The sequence below is a fragment of the Balaenoptera acutorostrata genome, chromosome 1, assembly GCF_949987535.1.
Source record: "Balaenoptera acutorostrata chromosome 1, mBalAcu1.1, whole genome shotgun sequence".
NCBI classification, from domain to species: domain Eukaryota; kingdom Metazoa; phylum Chordata; class Mammalia; order Artiodactyla; family Balaenopteridae; genus Balaenoptera; species Balaenoptera acutorostrata.
In genome coordinates this window covers 112,159,012-112,178,042 of record NC_080064.1, presented here as the reverse complement: position 1 = coordinate 112,178,042, position 19,031 = coordinate 112,159,012, and positions in this window count along the sequence as shown.

The window sequence follows — 19,031 nt, the reverse complement described above, 5'->3', positions numbered from 1 at the left end:
TGAGAGTGGGCAATCTTGTCTTTTTCCTAATTTTGGAGGAAAATCTTTTAATTTTTCACCACTGAGTATCATTTTAGCTGCGGTTTTGTCATAAATGTCCTTTATTATGTTGAGATATAACACTCTATATCTATAACACTCTATATCTAGTTTGTTGAGAGTCTTTATCATGAATGGGTGTTGAATTTTGTCAAATGCTTTTTCTGCATCTGTTGAGATGATCATGTGAGTTTATGCCTCCTTTTGCTAATGCAGGGTATCCATTGATTGATTTGTGAATATTGAACCATCCTTGCATCCCTGAAATAAATACCACTTGATCAGGAAGTATGATCCTTTTTACATATTGCTGAATTCCTTTTGCTAATATTTCATTGAGGATTTTTGCACCTATGTTCATTAGTGATATAGGCTTGTAATTTTCTTTTTTTCATAATATCTTTGTTTGGTTTTGGAATCAGGCATATTGTGGCCTCATAGAATGAGTTTGGGAATGTTCCCTTCTCTTCAATTTTTTGGAATAGTTTGAGAAAAATAGGTATTCACTCTTCTTTATATTTTTGGTAGAATTCCTCTGTGAAGCTGTACTATTCTGTTTTGTTTGCTGGGAGTTTTTGGATTACTGATCGAATTTCAACACTAGTAATTAGTCTGTTCAAATTATGTCTTCCTGATTCAGTCTTGGAAGGTTGTATGTTTCTAGGAATTTATCCATTTCTTCTAGGTTGTCCAATTTGTTGGCGTATAACTGTTCACAGTATTCTCTTATGGTTGTTTGTATTTCTAGGATATCAACTGTAATGTCTACTCTTTCATTTCTTATTTTATTTATTTTGATCCTCTCTCTCCTGTTTTTTCTTAATAAGCCTGACTAAAGGCTTAACAATTTTTATTTTTTCAAGAAACAACCTCTTGGTTTCATCAATATTTTCTATTTTTTGACCTCTATTTTATTTATTACCTCTCTGATCCTTATTATTTCCTTCCTTCTGCCTTTCGGCTTTGTTTGTTCTTTATAAAAATTCTTTCAGATGGTGGGTTAGGTTGTTCATTTGAGATTCTTCTTGTTTCTTGAAGTAGACCTGTATTGCTATAAACTTCCCCCTTAGAACTGATTTTGCTGCATCCTACAGATTTTGGAATGTTGTGTTTTTGTTTTCATTTGTCTCAAGGAATTTTCTGATTTTCTCTTTGATATGTTTGTTGCTCTATTGGTTTTTAGTTGCATGTTGTTTAATTTCCATGTGTTTTAGTTTCTTCCATTTTTCTTTCTGTAATTGATTTCTAGTTTCATATTGTTGTAGTTGACAAAGATGTTTGATATAATTTATATCCTCTTGAATTTGTTGAAAGTTGTTTTGTGGCCTGGCATGTGATCCATCCTGGAGAACATTCCATGTGCATGTGAAAAGAGTGTGTATTCTGCTGTTTTTGGATGTAATGTTCTGTAGATATTTATTACTAAGGAATTTGTAGTTTTATCTCTTACATTTAGGTATTTGATGCATCTTGAGTTAATTTTTGCATATGGTGTAAGGTGTGGGTCCAAATTAATTCTTTTGCTTGTGGATATCAAGTTTTCCCAGGACTATTTGTGGAAAACACTGTCCCTTTCCCCACTGAATGGTCTTGGCATCCTTGTCAAAAGTCAACTGGCCATATATGGAAAGATTTACTTCCAGATTCTCTAGTTTATTTCATTGATCTATATGACTGTCTTTATGTCAGCACTATAGGGTTCTTTTTTTTCTAATCTATGATGGTTTTATTGATTATTTCACAATAACCTATATCATTATTAAATTGGAATGGTATTTTATTAATGAATAGAAAATATGACCAAACTTTGGGTGTTTTGGAGTGTATTAAAATAATACCAAGGTAAATTTACAGTGTCACCTTGTTCAGCCCATGTCTTTCTTTTCTTTTTTTTTTTTTAACATCTTTATTGGAGTATAATTGCTTTACAATGGTGTGTTAGTTTCTGCTTTATAACAAAGTGAATTAGTTATGCATATACATATATCCCCATATCTCTTCCCTCTTGCATCTCCCTCCCTCCCACCCTCCCTATCCCACCCCTCTAGGTGGTCACAAAGCACTGAGCTGATCTCCCTGTGCTATGCGGCTACTTCCCACTAGCTATCTATTTTACATTTGGTAGTGTATATATGTCCATGCCACTCTCTCACTTTGTCCCAGCTTCCCCTTCCCCCTCCCCTTGTCCTCAAGTCCATTCTTTAGTAGGTCTGCCTCTTTATTCTCATCTTGCCCCTAGGTTCTTCATGACCATTTTCTTTTTCTTTTTAGATTCCATATATATATGTTAGCATACATTTGTTTTTCTCTTTCTGACTTACTTCACTCTGTATGACAGACTCTAGGCTCATCCACCTTGCCACGAATAACTCAATTTCGTTTTTTTAATGGCTGAATAATATTCCATTGTATATATGTGCCATATCTTCTTTATCCATTCATCTGTTGATGGACACTTAGGTTGCTTCCATGCCCTGGCTATTGTAAATAGAGCTGCAATGAACATTGTGGTACATGACTTTTTTTGAATTATGGTTTTCTCAGGGTATATGCCCAGTAGTGGGATTGCTGGGTCATATGGTAGTTCTATTTTCAGTTTTTAAAGGAACCTCCATAGTGTTCTCCATAGTGGCTGTATGGAGAACAATCTACATACCCACCAACAAACACTACAGGGTTTTGATTACTGTAGATTTGTACAAAGTTTTGAGTCAGGGAGCATGAGACCTCCCTATGTGCTCTTCTTTTTCAAGAATTATTTAGCTATTTGGGATTCATTGAAGTTCCATATGAATTTCAGAATGAGATTTTTCTACTTCTGCAAGATGCACATTTGGGATTTTAATAAGGATTGCATTGAAAATGTAGAGCTTTTGGATATTACTATTATCTTAACAATATTGTATTCTAATCTATGAATTTGGGTGTCTTTCCAATTATTTACATCTTTAATTTTTATCAGTTTTTTTTTAGTTTTTAGTGTATGGGTATTTCACATCATTGATTAAATTTATTCCTAAGTATTTTATTCTTTTTGATACTATTGTAAATAGAATTCTTATCTTAATTTTCTTTTTAGATGTTTATTATTAGTACATGGAAATACAACTGATTTTGTATCCAGCTATTTTGGTGAATTTGTTAATAGCTCTCACAGATGTTCTTAGTGAAATTTTAAAGTTTTCTACATGTAAGATCATATCTTCTGCAAACAGGGATCATTTTACTTCTTTCTTTACAGTTTGGATGCGTTTTATTTCTTCTTCTTACCTAATTACACTGGTTAAGTTTTCGAATGTTGAATAGAAATGGCAGATGTGGTTATCCTTGTCTTAGTCCTGATCTTAAGGGAAAAATTTCAGTATTTCATCATCGGATATGATGTTAGCTGTAGGTTTTTAATGGATGGCCTTAATCAAGTTGAGGATGTTTCCTTTTATTCACACTTTATTGTGTCTTTTTAAAAAGAAATAAGTTAATTTAATTAATTTATTTATTGGCCACCCCACACGGCACGCGAGATCTTATTTCCTAGACCAGGGATTGAACCCGTGCCCCCTGCAGTGGAAATGTGGAGTCTTAACCACTGGACCACAAGGGAAGTTCCTTATTGAATGGCTTTTTTTATCATGAAAGGTATTGAATTTTGTCAAATGCTTTTTCTTCATTGGTTGAAATGAAGAAATGTGTTTTTCCTCTTCTTTTTATTAATGTAGTATATTATATTGATTGATTTTTGTATATTCGATAATAATTGCATTCAGGAATAAATTCTACTTGTGCATGTTGTATAATGTTTTTAATATGTTGCAGAATTTGATTTGCTAAATGTTGATAAAAACTTTTCTGCATCAGAATTTGTCAGGTATTTTAGTCTGTAGATTTAATTTCTTATAGTGTCTTTGTCTGGCTTTTATATCAGGGTAATGCTAGCTTCATAAAATAAGCTAGGAAGTGTTCCCCTTTTTCAATTTTTTGAAGAATTTGAAAAGGATTGGTGTATATTCTATAGGTATTTGCTTTGTGGTTACAGTGGTTATTACGTCCTAAAGTTATAACAACCTAGTTTGGATTGATGTCAACTTAACTCCAATTGCATTAAAAAAGTTTATTCCTATGAGGCTCCATCCCCTTTTTATGCTAATGATGTCATAAATTACATCTTTCTACTTTTTGTGGTCACAAATATAGTTTTACAATTATTTTTAATAAACTTGTCTTTTACATATAGTAGAAAGTAGAAACTGAAGTTATAAACTAAAATTACCATAATACTGGCTTTTGTATTTTCCCATGCACTTACTTTTACTGGAAATTTTAATATATTCAAATGATTTCAAGTTTTGTTCTTTTTAAGCATCCTTTCATTATCAACATAAAGGGCTCCCTTTAACATTTCTTGTAGGGCAAATCAGATGGTAATGAACTCCCACAAGTTTTGTTTATCTGGAATATCATCAATTCTCCCTTGTTTTTAAAGGACAGTTTTGCCAGATATAGAATTCTGGGTTGACAGGGTTCTTCTTGCAGCACTTTAAACATATCATATCCCACTGCCTCTTGGCCTCCAAAGTTCTGAGGAGAAATTGGCTGACAGTTTTATTGAGGACCCCTTATACATTAGAGTCTACTCATTTCTTGCTGCTTTCAAGATTCTCTCTTTTTACTGTTTGATTATGATGCTGGTTTCTTTGGATTTAACTTACATGGATTTGTTGAGTTTCTTGGATGTGTAGTTCTGCTTTTTCCGGAAGTCATATTAATAGAATCATACAGTATGTAGCCTTTCAGACTGACTTCTTTCACTTAGCAATTTGCATTAAATATTCAACTAAGTCTTTGTGTGGCTTGATAGTTCATTCCTATTTATCACTGAATAGTATTCCATTGTGTGGGTCCACCACAATTTATTTACCCATTCATCTATTGAAAGGCATCTTGGTTGTTGCCAGTTCTTGGAAATTACAAATAGAGCTGCTATAAACATTACCTTGCAGATTTTTGTGTGGGCGTATTTTGAAAGCAGTTGGGTAAATTTCTAGGAGGGTTATAACTAGATCATATGGTAAAATTATATTTAGCTCTGTAAGTTCTTGGGTCAGTTTTGATTTTAGAATTTTATAAGAATTTTTATATCTCACTTATCTTTTCTGTAAGTTATCCTCTTATTGTTCCATCAGCTCTGTCAGCCCTCTCTGTCCAGGAAGCACATTTTCTTTATTTTTCTTTATGACATTTTGTGAAGCGACCTAACAGCCCATGTACTTTCACTGTCTTGGAAAGACTGTTATGAGAAGTGTCTGATTCATTCCATTTTTTACCTCATATTCTTCTTACTCTCACTAGCACACACCACATGGGATCAGTTCATATTTTTTTTTTTTTTTAGGTGCCCAACCAATATTTATTTATAAGAGAAGCTGCCTTTCCCCTCCCTGCCCAGAGCAGAAGACCCCAATCACACAGGCATGGAGGGTGGAAAGAGCCCTGCAGGGTGAGAGCCAAGAGACCTGAATCATGCTTTCACTCCATCAGCCTGGTGGCTTTGGACACTCCCTTCTCTTTCTGGACCTCAGTTTTCTTATCTGAGACTTGGACTTGATTGGACTTGAAAATCTACCTTTCTTGTGCCGAAGAAAGATTTTGTAAAGTATCATGATTAATACATAAAGATGATTAATACATGAAAGTTTTGAATCACAGTCATAAACCTTGGCATGTTAGCCTTTCTTTTTTACTCATGACCAAGAACCATAGGTATTTTTATCTACCCTCCCCATTCTAAAAAGAGTCCATCTCCTCAACCATCCATGTAAGGCCTCTGTGCCCACAAAATTAGGTAATTGATTAATTCACTCCCACTCTCATTTCATTCAACAAATATTTACGGAATGTCTGTCATGAGTCAGGGATGAATTGTGTATTTCCTTCACTGTCTTTTTGGGAAGCTCAGAGAGAGCTAGTAGGTACCAAAGATGGCATAGAATTTCATATGGGCATGGAGGTGGGTCAGGGGAGGGCCCTCCCTCATCACCTGCCCATTTCACTCCTTCTGTTGTTGAGCAACGGTGCTCTTCTTGGGAGAGATGGCCCTGTTGCACTGAGCAGAGGTCTGGCTGCTTCACAGGCTTCCCATGGGGCAGGTGGTGACATCTGATTCAGGGATTAAAAGCTCAGAAGTCTGGAAAGAGCAGAGGGCCAGGTAACCTCCAGACCTTTCCACATGGCCCAATGGAGAACCACTCATATCCATCAACTACACATACCAGCCAGATGTAGGTAAGAAGCATCATTAGGTTCCTCTCCAATGGGGCTGACCTGGAGCAAAGCCTCTGAGCCCAGGAACTCCGCAAAGGATTTTCCTGAGTCAGACTCACTGATGCGTGGAGGATGGACCGACAACCTAAGGCAGGATGAATGTGTTCACCTTCCAACTCAAGGTTGAATGCTAAATAGGACCCACCAAGGACTCTGGCTAGAACTGAAAGGGCCTTCCCTCTGAGTGCTGGGTTCTGGTCTGGCAGCGTGTCTTTCCCCCACATAGCCATGGAAACTATCTGACAGTGTCCTCGCTCTTCTGTCCACAGTCTGTTGGTACAACCATAGCTTCGTACAATGTGGCAAACACAGCATTCACATAACCAGAGTCAAAGCCACAGCAAACAGCAGTCTATTCCTTCCAAGAATCCCTTGGATATTTCAGCCTTCCTAAAACCTCCTCTCTCCCTTTGGTCTTAGGTACAAATGGGCTCAGAATAGTTTGTCTGCAGGGTGAAGAGGAGGGGAAACTTTCATTTATGCCATCCGGGTTGAAGATGCCGGCTCAAGGGTGGCGGGCTGTCTGTGGAGCCCCAGATGGGGAATGTAGGGCAGCTCCTCCCGACGTGTCCCATGGGCGACACCTAGCAGCACTGGGCTAGGTGCATTGCTAAATTTGGCCAGGTTGTTTTCCCTTTGGAAAGAGAAGCTGCTGCGGGCAGCTGGAGAGAGTACACCCAACCGCATCCACTAGGCCCTCAACAGCTTCCTCCCTCAGGCTCAGGTTGGGGTCCTATGGCTGCTTGGCAATCCTTTTACAAAACAAGTGTTATTCAACTTACCAAAAAAAAAAAAAAGGCAATACAAACACATCATAGAAAATTTAGAAAGTCAAGGTAAGTAAAAAGAAAAATCACCCTTGATTCCACATTGCACCACCCAGAAACATCAGTTCATATTTTTATCAGCCCTTGAAATCACTCCTTTAAATATTCTGATCTCACATGTAGGGAATACAAACCTAGGATTTATAAAGTCCATTTGCAACTGAAAAGTTAGTGCTGATGGCTATTCATTTTCTTCTAAGGACTTAGCCTGACATTAGGGTAAACTGCCACAAAGAGGAATGTGATATTTAAACTAGAGATTTTCCTGTTGTCTTAAACAGCTAACCATAGTGTTAGTAAAATGAACCAGAGATTACATCATATTTTTAATACAGAATAATAAATATTTATAAATGTTATTTTATCCACCAACAAAATTAACATGTTAGATTTTATTGGATTGGGATTTTTTTTGGTATTTAACAATATTCAGAGGAAGGCTTAAGTGAATCCAAATACCTAGGAACAATTATATTGTCCTGTTTCTATACTATGTTCTAAATTTCTGCTTAGATTAACTCTCATTTCACCACATAAGAATAAGTGTCTATGATAGTCCATTTTATTATTTCTTTATACCTAATTCAAGATGGGTGTTCTTTTTAGCTTTCTCCTAAAAACTTTTGGAAGTGACTTAAAATAGAAATGATATAAAAATTCTTTTAAAAAATGAAGCATGGTGTTGGGGACTGTTCTAATTTCATTCTTTTACATGTAGCTGTCCAGATTTCCTAGCACCACTTATTGAAGAGGCTGTCTTTGCTCCATTGTGTATTCTGGCCTCTTTGTCATAGATTAGGTGACCATAGGTTCCTGGGTTTGTCTCTGGGCTTTCTATCCTGTTCCATTGATCAATGTTTCAGTTTTTGTGCCAATACCATACTGTCTTGATTACTGTAGTTTTGTAGTATAGTCTGAAGTCAGGGAGACTGATTCCTTCAGCTCCACTTTTGTTTCTCAGAACACTCCCAAACACCATACAGAAAAATAAACTCAAAAGGATTAAAGACCTAAACATGAGGCCAGACACTACAAAACTCTTAGAGGAAAACATAGACAGAACATTCTTTGACATAAATTGCAGCAAGATCTTTTTGGACCCACCTCCTAGAGTAATGAGAATAAAACCAAAAATAAACAAATGGAACCGAATGAAACGTAAAAGCTTTTGCACAGCAAAGGAAACCATAAACAAGATGAAAAGACAACCCTCAGGATGGGAGAAAATATTTGCAAACAAAGCAACAGAAAATGGATTAATCTCCAAAATATACACACAGCTCATACAGCTCAATATCAAAACAACCAAACAAACAAACAACCCAATCATAAAATGGGTGGAAGATCTAAATAGACATTTCTCTAAAGAAGACATACAGATGACCAAAAAGCATATGAAAATATGGTCAACATTGCTAGCTATTAGAGAAATGCAAATCAAAACTACAGTGAGGTGTCACCTCACACTGGTCAGGATGGCCATCATGAAAAAGTCTACAAGTAATAAATGCTGGAGAGAGTTTGGAGAAAAGGGAACCCTCATGCATTGTTGGTGGGAATGCAAATTGATACAGCCACTATGGAGAACAGTATGGAGATTCCTTAAAAAACTAAAAATAGACCTACCATATAACCCAGCAAGCCAACTACTGGGCATATACCCTGAGAAAACCATAATTCAAAAATGCACCCCAATGTTCATTGCAGTACTATTTACAAGAGCGAATACATGGAAGCAACCTAAATATCCACCAACAGAGGAATGCATAAAGAAGCTGTGGTACCTATATACAATGGATAGTTACTCAGCCATAAATAGAATGAAACTGGGTCATTTGTAGAGACATGGTTGTACCTAGAGACTGTCATACAGAGTGAAGTAAGTCAGAAAGAGAAAAACAAATATTGGATATTAATGCATATATGTCAAAATTGAAAAAAATTGGTATAGACAGTCTTATTTCCAAAGCAGAAATAGAGACACAGATGTAGAAAACAAATGTATGGATACCAAGGGGAAACGGGGGGTGGTGGGATGAATTGGAAGATTGGGATTAACATATAGGCATAGTGATACTATGTATAAAATAGATAACTAATTAGAACCTACTCTATAGCACAGGGAACTCTACTCAATGCTCTGTGGTGACCTAAATGAAAAGGAAATCCAAAAGAGAGAGGATATATTTATGCGTATAGCTGATTCACTTTGCTGTACAGTATAAAGTAACACAATATTGTAAAGCACCTATACTCCAATAAAAATAAAAAAAATAAAAACAAACAAAAAACAAAGCAAGGATAAAGGATATATAGAAAAATAAAATAAAACCTTTTATGGAGTGGTGTTGAAAATATTCTAAAAAAAAATGAGACAAATAACTTCCTCAACTATCAAACACAACTTGAACTTGATGTTTTACCTTTACTTGATTAACAATTTATTATTTAACTAATTGTATACTTTCTGCCACCTGTGGTAAGTGCTTTATATAGTTTCATTTTAAAATTTATTTCTCATAACAGTTTAAAGGTAGGTACTATTTTTACTGCTATGTTATTATCATCACTACCTCTTTTACTACCATCCTCTTTTACCTAATTTATCACACTCTGACTAATTTTAGGATTTCTATCTGTCTGACTTTTGAAGTCTGGACAAACTCATTCCTCATTAGTTTTTTAAGCTAAGTATGATCCTCCATTTTTGATTGAACTGTTGCATAGATACATATGACTTTCAGGGGCCTGTGGCTTTTGTGTGTCAATGCTGGGAGGAGGGTGGATTATCATTGGGATTTTTCTTCAAGAAGGATTATATTGAGATGTGGTCAAATATGGAGACAATAGCAATAAAACATCTACCACCTTCAGTCCCAAATTTGATGACTAGCCAGAAATGTTGGTGTAGAACGTCTGGTCTGGAAAAGAGGAAGAGTATTTTCCCTCTAATTGAGGAATAGATAGATTTGTCTCTTGTTCCCTTTTCAAAGTAACATTTTAAGATTCTTTACTCATTAGCAGATATTCTTTGGAAAATATTTTGAAAAGAAAAATACAAAATAAAAATTATCTGTAATTACACCAGTAAATCACTCTTAGCAAATTATATGTATTTCCTGTCTTTTCTCGAATATATGTTAATAAAAATCTCATCATGTTTTACATATGATTTTAAATTATAATTTGAATATTTTTGATAATATTAAAACAACTTCTAAAAGTGCTCTTTGGTGATCTTAAGAATTCAACCATATGAATGTACTGTAATTTGTCCAATTCAGCAAGATTATGGAAGGTTGGTGGAGAGTGAGCCTGACACTCAGAAATAAAAGCAAAAGGCAGAAATTCAAGGATACTTGCAGTTACCTTTTTTCTTTCCCTACAAATATCAGGAATATCTTACCATAATTCTCATTTACTCATTTTTATTTCTTCCCTATTTTATTGTAGAATCTTAATTCTCACGATTATTCTGTTCAATGGTGTATAACATACAGTAGTAATATGTGAGATAAAATGTTGAAGCAAAAATTGGACAAAATTTTTAAAAATGTTTTTTCCTTTCATTTTTCTTATAGTAATAATTCATAGTAAAACCCTCAGAAAGCTACAGAATGGAGAAAGTAGTCTTCATTGCAGCATTTCATGAAGTTAATCTTGAGACACTCTTGAGTGTTCAAGTTCACCACTGCAACCAATAAAGTGACCTCTGCCTGACATGTTGGGGGCACCAGGCTTGCTGTGACTTTGGTGCTTTGACTATAATGATCTGTGCCCTTTTTGAGAGATGTGTCCTCAGCGGGAATGACCCCAGGTATGAGCAAAGCTGGAGTACCTGACACTGCAATCCCATTTGAGCAGTTAATTCTCAAATGTTTTGATGAGAGAAATCAGACATTTCTCTAAGGATTTATGTTTTAGATGTGATGTGAAACTATGGGGAGTAGTAACTGATCTGTTGAGTAAAGTTCCTTCTGTTTGTTCTCTGAAATACTCTATATGATTGATCTGGTGATGACATTGCTTGTAGACACCTTTCCTGAAGGTGGTCTAGTCATGGCTCTGTCCCTGGATGGTCATGGCCAATGGTAATGTGGGTTAAAAGCTTTTCCTTATTGACAGGAACAAAACAGTTCTGGGAACCCAACCTGTTTAACTGATGGGATGTGATGCTGGGTTGATCCTTCACTTTCCGAAGCATAGATGGTGACTCTTTCATAGGTTTCAAGGGCTTCCTCTTTCTATTCCTCCCCTCCTCATTCTCCTCTTCTTCCTCCTTTCCCATTATAAAACCGCAGTCCTGAAAAGCTTACTGACAAGGAAGGGCATTTAGTAACATCATTTTAAACTTTTAATTTGAAACTGGTCAGCTCTACTGACTGCAAGAATTTTTAAAAATATGAAAGTACTAATCACTAAATGCATTGACATGAAAATGTACAAAATTGGACAGTTAGGAGTACATGTTGGGGAGCAAAGGGTAATATGGCAGGTTGAGGGGACTGGAGGGTTGAAGGAGAAGACAGAAAATGAGCATGAAAATACATTTTTAAAATTACTGTCTTTTAAAGACCTAAAACATAACTGGAAAGAGTAGAAGAAAGCAAAGAGATCAACCCTAAGTTTGTAATTCACCTAGAATTCGGACCTTTAGTGCTCTGATCCTCTCTCCCCTCCCCAAACCTACTCTCAGTCACTTATATGTGATGGTTTGAGTCATAAATGGTATCTTACATTTATTTTTGGTTTCACACAATTTAAATCTGATATTTATTGTTGGAATAAAAAATATTTATTTTCCTTGATAAAGGAATTTTAAGGATATGACAGCAGTCAAGAGGAGTGTTGGGGTCAGGTGAGATGGGACATCCTGATTCTATTAAAAATGTGTTACCACGTTCTACAGTAATAAAAGCCAGTGTTGAAAACTTTTCCTAAATGAGACAGGGCCGCTCAAGAGGAATGACACATAAAGAAAAGTTTCGGTACCCAAGGGGACAGAGGATAGTTCAGGTTCAGGACTGAAAAGGCAGAAATGAAATCTTTTGCCAGGATTGGAGAACATACTAGGGCATTGTTTCTTGAACTTCAGTTATTCCCTAAAGGCTCATTATAGTTGTTATAATTACACATCACAAGTATCATGTAATATTGATATTTTTTACTTTAAATTCACTTTAAACTAACGTTTTGAATTTTTAATTTAATTGGCCATAGGGAATGAAGTGGATGAAATGGCAGAAGAAATATTCAATTTACATATATATGTGTATATATACATATATATATGAATAGAGAGAGAGACACACACACACACACAGTAAGAGAGAGAGAGAGAAAAGAGACAGAGAAAGAGACAAATATAGAGAGAGAGATTAGGAAGGCTGGAAAGTCCAAAATATGCTGGGCCAACCCTAGCTGGAAGGCCATCAGGCAGGGGAATTGTCTCTTACCTGGATGGGGGAGGGGTCAGGCTTTTGTTCTATTCAACAGACTATATGAGGCCTACCCACTTACAGAGGGCAAACTCCTTTACTCAGGGCACTGATTTAAATATCACTCTCATCTAAAAGCATCCTTAGAGAAAAAGCCCGAAAAAAGATTGACCAAATATTTGAGCAACCTGTTCCAGTCAAGTTGACCCATAAAAAATATCAAAAATTCCTTCCAGCATATGGACAAACTGTATAAAGAAAGTAGAGCAGGAAATAGGTTAATTTCACGTATATTCCACTGTGATCAATATGGAAGAATCTACAGATAGGTTAACATTATAGTAAAATTATTATTAACCATTAAGAAGTAGTGTATGAATGGCAATTAACATCAACGACCGAATTATTAATAAAGTGATTTCAACTATCTCTTGAATTTACCCCTAGATTTGATGTGAATCAATGTGCTTAAATAATTCATAAATAATAAATAGATTTAAAACTCGTTATTTGAATGGCATTGCCTATTAGATAGGGTTTTCCAATGATTTCAAAGAGACAGGAAGACAGAAAATTTAAACACTCGTCTGAGCTTTCTTCAAAAGTTGAAGAATCCAAAGAGGTCCTTTGGGGGAAATTAGGTAAGAGCAAGTGGGATGTCACGTTTGGGAGGTATGAGTAAAAGGCTTGGTTTCTATTGTAAGTCTAGGTTCTGATCTGCCAGCTGATTGGAATTATGGTAGGTGATGCTACGCTCCCAGTGAATTCCTTGTGGCCGGAAGTGAAACAGATTTATAAAGTTCATAGGAATCTGACTGTTGGATGTTCTTAACCTGAAGGAACAAAGCAGTGAAAGGAGGGCCCTAGAGGTCACCACTTTACTAAACGTATCTAAGTATCATGATGGGAAGTCATCTGAGATCATCTGCAAACATCTCTCAGTCCATTTTAGAAGAGGAGAAGAGATTTCACTTAGCAAGCCTTGGATCAAGGCGAAATGTATTGTAAGAAGGACTTGAGGTAAAGGGAAAGGTGTCACCAGGTAGCCAGGCCATTTTCAAACCAGTATGTACAACAAAATGGCCACCAGATCAAGTGCAACTAGGCAGGCAGTTTTAGAAGTCAAAGAAGGTGACAGATAGAAAAGGGTCATCTTCCCCAATCAAGAAAGGGAACACTTGCCTACAAGTTAGAGAACCCCTGAAATTCTCCCACTGCCATAAACCACTGAAACGGAGAGCTAAGGCAGGGACTCTGTGAGTCATGAGAACATAATCTAGTGAGGAGATCCTGGCGCAAGACATTTCCTGTTTTCAGAGTCCCTGCCAAGCCAGTTATGGATAGATTTGCATTTGGGTTGGGAAATGACTGCACGAGGCTAGTTTGGACAGCTCCGCTTCCCCTTGGGTGGGGCAGCAAGCCCCAATAAAAAGGTCCTCTGCTGCACGACAGCTATCCTCCTGCTACTCGAGTTCCGATTGACTTTGGAGAACCTGGTGAGTCTGATTCTTCCGTTCAACTTTGTTCTCGGGCCCCCGAATGTTGAGTTTATGCTGGAGACAGCAAATTTGATGGGTCCAAAGTTATGATCATGGGTATAATGCTACTTAGTGGATGGGAACTTGGAATATGGGCACAATGTTATATTGTATTTACTAGATTTCTAATACCTAGTTTGAATTCCTCTATTGAAAAAGAAATTAATAGGAAATTTTGACATGAAGGGATAAAGAGCAAAGGGGTTACCTTTTTCTATACCTTTTTCTTAGACCTCTGCTGTGATTTCAGAGGCATTTATCTTAGAAGGTGTGAGGCTCTTACATTCATCCTGATTGCCGTTTGCTCTGTACAAAGTTCTCCTGTCGGGTCCTCATGAGAGAAAATGGTGATAGGAATTGCTTGTGAGCTTGCCCAGAATTTTAGAACTTTTGATAGCCTTTTAAAAATATGTTGTTTCCATAAAAAATAAAAAGAAAGAGAAATAAAACTGAAACCATCGCTTGTTTCTTCAAAACAAAGATATTTTCTTTGGAAAAGTTGTATGAGAAAAGAAAGTTTTCTCTGGGCTGATGAATAGATTTGCTAAAGAATGAGAGAGGTGTCAGAAATTCATTAAAAGGTATTAAAGCGATTAAAACACATGCTTTGAGGTTGGAGAGATATTGTCTGTTTGTGTTACACAAGCTTTTGCTCTTTTCTATGTAGGGATTCCTTATTGTGAACATGGTCATATACTTTCTTTCAGATATTAAGACTGCAGAAAGATGTCTTCTCAAGAGCAGCAGTGCAAGCAGAAGTGCAAGACAACTCCAGTGTGCGTAACTAAGTGCCCTGATCCTTGCTCACCTAAGAAGGATTCAGACCCTTGCCCACCTCAGCCGTGCCAGCAGAAATATCCTCCTGGGACACCTATCCAGCAATGCCAGCAGAAGTGCCCACCCAAGGAAAAGTAACAGCTTCAGCTTTTATCTGCATCTGGAAAGGATAAGGGCAATCGGCTGACCTAGTTCCACAGCTCCACCTTCATCTTGTCTTCAAAGCCTATCATGGATACAGAAGAAGCTTTCCACCCTTCAGCCTGCAGTATGCGTGTGGTGATTCCTGACGGTCAGAGGTTTCCTATCTGAGTCTGCTATGCCGCTTCCCTCTGGAGGTACCTGAGAAAGCACCACAGAGCCTCCGGAGGAAAAGCAGCAGCTCTCCTCCTGGGGGCCCTCTGAGGATTCTCTCGCTGTCTTCTGTGTCTGTCTGTCACCTGGGCAGCGGTTTCTACCAGATGAGCAATTGTTACTTATCCTCCATTTCCTGAATAAAATACATTTCTTCTTGTGATGGTAAAAGCATTTTCATTCTTTTAAAACCTGCTTTTAGCAATATTATATCATAATTTTGGTTGATTTCTATCCTTCTTCGATCTCAATTTTCAGGCTCTCACAGTCAGTGTTATCTGAATTTAGAGTTATATAGATGATCGTTTGTATATAATTTCAAATCCAGGTTATTTTCTTAATTATTGCTTGATTGATTTGAGGAACAAACTGTTTAACTCCTCAGATGTTCAATCCCTCTACTAAAATGTGGTGAAAACCACATTTACAGTGCCTACTTGCTTAGGCATAAAATTTACATGAATGTGTGTAATTCAGTTGGCACAATGCCGGGCACATAATTGGCATTTGAGAGGTGGCCGATCATCATTGTCTCTGTCATCATCACCGTCACCACCATCACCACCACCACCATGTTTGCTCCGGCAGGAAAGAGGCTCAGACATACCTAATACAGCACAGAAAGAGATTCTTAAACTATATTACACTTTCATATTGTGTGTTCCTTTTTTATTCCAACTTAACTGTATTTATAATCTGATATGACACATTAAATGCTTTGGGAAATATTGGGATATTGTGCATAAAATTATAGTAGTTCTGAAAACATGGGTAGTACAAATAATGGGAAGTTTAAAGTGTCCTTACCAGGCAAAGCGCTGCCTGCTCTCCATGTGCACAACATGCTCTTCTTACTGTGAAACTCAACAACCTCAGGGTCCTATTATAATTTTTCGCCTCTGAAGTTACTTTCTTGATTGATTTGACCCCACCTTTGAGGTCCACCGGGGTTTCCAATGTTTATCTAGATTTACAAAATGACTGTTGCTATGCAGCTTGTTTTCTAAGTGCTTAGCTTAGTGGTCCAGTAAGCTGTGAATAGGGATGTGTTCTTTAAGCATATCTCTTCTTGTGGTTCTAGAAGTAAAAGAGTCCAAGATGCCAGAACTGCAGAAGAAAAAGATCCCCAGATTACTGCCCAAAGCTCATCAGAGTATTACATGAGTGAGAAATCAACACTGATATTTGGGAGTTGTCTCTACTTTAGTTAGTGTTATTTGACCTGACAGAGAATTTAGTTCTGTGAGGTGTGATGCTCCTGTAGAAATCTTAAAATTAGGGCATTGGCTTAAGAGTCTGGAGGTATTTGGCAAGGAATCTGATATTGGAAGCCATAAATGTGGTGATACATTTTATTCAATGGCAAAATGTTTGCAGTAATGGTTGTCCATGGTAGCCTGAGAGGCAGACTAAATGTTGGTCACTTGTTGACTTGACCAGGGTATGTCAATAGACATATGTTCAGGAAAAACTTTCTAGTTGGCAGGTCGGAAATTTAAAAAAATAAAAAGGAAAAAATACAGCCCAGATATTCAAAAGCTTGTTGAATTAGGAAACACAACACTTGTAAGCCCTAAAGAGTAAGAGATGAGATTAGAAGTGTTTTTTAGAAAAATAATTAATTAATTAATTAATTTTTGGCTCTGTTGGGTCTTTGTTTCTGTGTGAGGGCTTTCTCTAGTTGCGGCAAGCAGGGGCCACTCTTCCTCACGGTGCGTGGGCCTTTCCCTCCCGTGGACTCTCTTGTTGCAGAGCACAGGCTCCAGTCGCGCAGGCTCAGCAGTAGTGGTTCATGGGCCTAGGTGCTCCGCGGCATGTGGGATCATCCCAAACCAGGGCTCAAACCCGTGTCCCCTGCATTAGCAGGCAGATTCTCAACCACTGTGCCACCGGGGAAGCCCTAGAAGTGGTTTTGAACTTGAAGCCCAATTTCAGTTGACTGTAACAATAGAGAAAAGATACAAAAGTTGTAGTCTTTCCACCTGTGTGCCAGGGAGCCTCATGGTAATTGTATTATGTTCAGGGATCAAGGCAGCAATTTAATCAGGCCAGAAAATTACTTCCAGAAAAGGACCTGAGTGAGGTCTCTAGCACATAGTAATGACGGGAGGAACGAATGATGTCAGGTGCCTACTAAGTGTTTGAGGGAATTGACAACTAAATAAACTATATGCCAAAACGAAAAAGACTGATTTTTCAAGAATTGTAATGACTTTCCAGCCCTCCTTTCCCCACTTTCCACCCTACCTACTTCAGATGTGGTCAGTACAGGTGATTAAAAGTGAATATCCACTATGAGGTGGATACAGGGCCCCAGAGAATAATGGATAAGGGAAGCTCTCTCAGAGAATAGTATCAGAGCCTAAGAGAGGCAAGGAGGAGAAGGAACACAGAGCTTCTCAAACGTTGTTACTCTTTTGTATGATGGTTATTCTTTCATCTTTCCCCTCCAGTTTTATTGAGGTATAATTGATTAAATTGTACACATTACGGTGTATAATGTGACAATTTGACATATGCGTACTTTGTGCAGTGATTTACACCATAAGTTACATAATATATTAATTACTTCAACAGTAGCCATTTAACTGTGTGTATGGCTGAGTGTTTGCGTGTGTGTGTGTGTGTGTGTGTGTGTGTGCTTTTGTGTTTGGTGAGAATGCTTAAGGTCTACTTTCTCAGCAAGTTTCAAGTACACAACACAGTGTTAATATCAAGACTCACCATGCTGTACCTCAGACTCCCAGAGCTTATTCATCGTATGACTACAGACTTGTACCCTTTGCCCAACATCTCCATTTTTCCCGCATCCCCCAGGCCCTGCTGACCACCATTCTACTGTCTGTTTCTGTGACATCCCTGACTTTGGCTACATAATCCTAAATAAACATTGGCTCAAAGAAGAAATAACAAATACATATAAAATACTTTGTGATGAATGAAAATGAAAAGAAAACATAGACGAACTTTAAGGATAAATGTAACGCAGTGCATAGAGAGCAACTTACGGCTGGAGGCATGTGTTTTACAGAAGATAAAAGATCTCAAATCAGTAACCTGAGAGACATGTAGGCATGTGTGTGGGTTTATGAAAATTGAAAACTCCTAACACTAAAAACAGCAAAATATAAGCAGTGATTATTTTTGGCCGTTTAATAAACATGCTTATTTTTGAACAGCTTTATGTTTTCCCCATTATATTATATGAGGTAATATTTTTATGACAATTTATCATAATATTTAAAAAATATGTAGTAGTCACTGAAGATGTGGCTGAGATGGAGGGAAAGGTTATGTCTTGGCCTTCTCGTGCATGCCCAACTGGTGACTCTTTCACAGGTTTCAAGTGTCTCCTCTTTCTCTTCCTCTCCTCCTCATTGTCCTCGTCTTCCTCCTTTCCCGTTATAAAACCACATTCCTGAAAATCTTCCTGATTATTTGGCCAAGACAAGTTACTAGGCCACTTCTTCCTCCTGACTGCAGGAAGAATTATGAAAGATATTAAAGGACTATTACTAAATGCATGGGCAACATTTCAAAGTACTAAATTGAACAGTTAAGGTGTATATATTGGGCAGTGAAGGTAATATGGCCGGTGGAGGTTTCCGGAGAGTTGAAGAAGAAGACAGAGAATAAACGGTGGAAAAAATTTTTTTCTATTACTGTCTTCAAAGCCATAAAGCATGTTTGGAAAGAGCAGAAGAAAGCAAGTATATCAGATGAGCCCTAAGTCCATATTT